Source organism: Salmo trutta, chromosome 17 (genome assembly GCF_901001165.1).
Source record: "Salmo trutta chromosome 17, fSalTru1.1, whole genome shotgun sequence".
In the NCBI taxonomy this organism is placed as follows: Eukaryota; Metazoa; Chordata; class Actinopteri; order Salmoniformes; family Salmonidae; genus Salmo; species Salmo trutta.
In genome coordinates this window covers 43,634,390-43,638,237 of record NC_042973.1, presented here as the reverse complement: position 1 = coordinate 43,638,237, position 3,848 = coordinate 43,634,390, and the positions used below count along the sequence as shown (strand labels likewise).

Here is a 3,848-nt window from a genome sequence, read left to right as displayed (position 1 = left end):
ATATTTAATCCTACCTAACCAGCCTGCATTGTTGGTTGTTATGGGGGTCTGATGATCCTTGTTTCCTGAAGACAGAGGGCAGCGACCCTCTCCAAAGCTTCCTGCAGTGGTGTGAAGGGCGGAAACTCAACAGCAAGGAATCACAATCAGAATATCCAGAAAAAGTATAAAGACATTGTCCACAATAAGTAAAAAGACCTCCACTTCACAGACCTAGGTGTATTGGGGGTGAAACTCAGCTGACTTCTGTGCATTCTGTGTGCATGCTTATTCAGTTGTGTTCACATCAGCAAGGAGGACACAGTAGCAGAGTATGGCATGCTGGAAGGTGACTATACCCAGAATAGCTCTTCTGCACCACCAAAGACCTGGCAAATGCTGGAAGGTGAGACTGCATACAACACACACACACACCTCTGGTCAGAGGCCCCCAAAGAAAACATCTGGTCAGAGGCCTCCCTAGGTAAATATCTCTGGAGAGCACTTCTGGCTGGGTGCCCCTCCTGGCTTTGATGTATGAGTACACATCTCCCCAGTCCCACTGAAGGCCTTACCTATCCCTCTGGCCTCACTTCATAGCTCTGGATCACCCCATGTTCTGGTAAGGTCAAACACATACAGTACATAAACACATCTTATATTCTTAGTTGAGTAGACTTAAATACTCTGATCGCTCTGTGATTCCAGTTGCTGGTATTTTGGCTGAGTTGGATTTTGTGGATGTGGTTTGTAGGTCAAAGGATGAGAGGGATAGACTCTCGAAGTGGACTGGGATCCCAGAGGCGATGGCCATTGACCTCACCAACATCCAGAAAGAGTACAAAGACATCGTCCTACCTTACACCATAACCTGTGGGACCCAGAGAGACACACACTTTACCTCTACAGAAGCATGGTGGCTTTTGTCATGGCTTACAGGTGAGAAGTTGCATGACTCAGTCATCAAGAAGGGCTATATAATAGTGGGATGATTGGCTTTCTGCAATGCTGCTTGTTCATCATTACAAAACAGTCCACCCAAATTATAGACGTTTGATATTTTCCTCCAGTCAAGTATACAATTTACTTATATTGTTAATGCAGCATAATTTACAAAGTTGATCATACATCCAAAATACAAGATACAATATATGATTCTGACGCATAGGGTTGCAAAGGGTATTGTCACGTATACTCCCTCTCTGGCCTCTAGGTCGTCAGACTGCTGATTATCCTGCACACCTGTCACCATCGTCTTGCGCACCAACGCCTCATGACACTCACCTGGACTCCATCACCTCCTTGATTATTTTCCCTATATCTGTCACTCCCCTTGGTTCTTGATTCTGTTTTCATGTCGGTGTTTGTGTTTCGTGTTCATTGTTTATTTTATTTATTAAAACACTCACTCCCTGAACTTGCTTCCCGACTTGCTTCCTTTATATATATTTTTACACACTTTTATTTATTTTACTGTCTATGTCTTTGTTGTAAATGTTTTGGCACCAAACTGGTGGCAGTTGAAAAAAAGTGAATGGTTTGAAGAGTTGCAGAGTTGCAGAGTTATAAATAATGACATTGTTTTAAAATTAATTATGCCATTGTCTCTTGAACCATATGGTCTATCCACTAGAAACTCAAACTCATGGACACCGATATAAAGAATGAATACTATATATGAATTTTTAAAAATGAAGTTAAATATAAATTACCAAAGTTACCATAGATTGCCATCTGTTATTAACCAAAATTACAGAAGATTCCAGTAACTTTGGTAAATTACCGGTAACTTTGCAACCCTACTTAAGCAAAATTAAGACCCACATTGGGATACATTTTAGACACCAACATATTGCCAGTAAAAAATAAAACTGAAGTCTGGCTAGAAAAGCTATTGCAATTAATATTTGCAAAGTGAGCTGTTTTTGGGGAAACAGGTTTGTTTCTGGCACCATACATGCAACCCAGATTCTCCATATAATTCCCTTTAAAAGCCACTCCTGTGATTGGGTGATGATTTCCGCACATCAAACCCCTCGTGTGATTGAGTGATTTGTTTCCACACACCACACCCCAGGTGAGACCAGTGTCTTACTATACAGTATAAGGAAAAAGAGGTCAAGTAAATTGTTCGTGACTGCTGGCTATATCACTTGGTCCGGAGAAACTACAAGTTATAGTTTTCAGTGGTAACCCGTGTTTATTTTTACTGCTGAACTCACAAGTCCTCCAGTGGAGGTAGTGTAAAATATCTACAACCAGAAATAAGGGTTACAGCTGTTTAAATTTCACATATCCACTTTCTCTCTCTTCTGTCTTTTTAGAGGTTAAACAGCCAACATTGCTTGTGTCCCAAAACATGGCCCATCACTCTATGGAGTGGAGGTGATTTACTTGTGAAGATGTTGAAAAGGAGTGTCCTACTTCAGTATTTTGTCCATTTCAGTGGTTACTGACAGAAGTAACAACTGTTTTGACACTTGTACTGTAGTGCTGCGGATATGCTTCAAGTGCTTTCTGTTTAGGTCTGAATACAATCCCATAATCCACTGTTTCTCATTTCCTTCCTTTCTTTTACTCTGCAGTTTCCAGGAGCCCCTGAATGAGGGCCCCAATCCCCCCATGATGGTGCCCATTCGGTACATGTTAAACCTTGTGTCCAATCACAACGGCAATCTGGAGTACACACCTGTATGTAAAAAACTACAGTCGATATTCTGTAAACTGATCTTATGTAGTGGGTTTAAAGCAAGAATATGATATTATGCCGTGATATGTCCCTTTCTCTCTGCATCTACAGGAGTATTTGAAGATTGTGTCCGTGTAAAGTACCCGGAAAGGAGAGGAAGTCTTCAACACGTATGATCAGATGGCCAACTGGCAGTTCTCCACATGATTTGCCGAGCAAGATCAAAGCAACAGCAACGACACTGCAGACATACCCAACACTGCAGACATACCCTTGTCCAACGTATACGAAGCAGCTGTACAAGGTGACTGTAACAGACTGAACACAGACAGATGAGTAGGGGTGGATAGAGACAGCTGACACATTTTTTCCCTAATACACTACACATAAATATCTTCAAACTGAATCAACACAAATTAGAGACCACATTTCTAAATTATCCTGAGTTCTTCACATCTCCTTATGGTTTTCCATGGACACCTTTAAATCAGTCTGTACCATCCTGTGCTTCCCCATCCCAGCAACTGAGTCTGAAGCTGAATAGCACCTCTTGGTGGGGGGAGGCAGAAGATGACGATGAGGAGAAAATGATGCAGGCACTGTCCAACGAGGGCCTGCCAAGTCTGGACCCTCTGTGGAAGCGTCTAGTGCATGCTTCAGTCCCTTTAACACTGGACCCATATGGGGAGGACATGCAGAAGGACAAGGAGGGTAAAGGGTAAAGATCGCCATGCTTAACTGAGTAGCCGGGAGAGGAGGGCACTGCAAGTCCGCTACGGCCAAAAGACTATCCTGCACCAGCTTCTGGAGCTCACCAAACCCTGAATTACCACTCAATCCATCCCAAAGCACTCACTGATTTGTAGTGACATCTACTCAAAACATGCCTGAAGGAATTAATAAGACTATTTGAATAAAGCTGGCCAGTGGCTCTATTTTAACTGAACATATTTGGAAAAGAGTGATTTTACTGTATACTGTATCCTTGTGAATTTGTATGAGACTAATGAGCGTTGGCTTCTTTAAGAGCCCCCTATAGACAGTTGGGTAAGTACTGCTCCATGTCCTTCATTGGCCATTAAGTCACCCAAACCTGCAATGGACCTTCTTACTGCCCTGCTACACTATAGCCAAATATTCTTTATAACTAACCCAAGACTGTCGTTTAATCATAGTGGGC

General features: G+C 42.3%; 1 pseudogene; it reads left to right on the top strand.

Annotated features, from left to right (window-relative positions):
• Window positions 1-318: 318 nt before the first annotated feature.
• LOC115151369 (N-lysine methyltransferase setd6-like) lies at window positions 319-3,614 on the top strand (annotated as a pseudogene).
• Window positions 3,615-3,848: the final 234 nt, after the last annotated feature.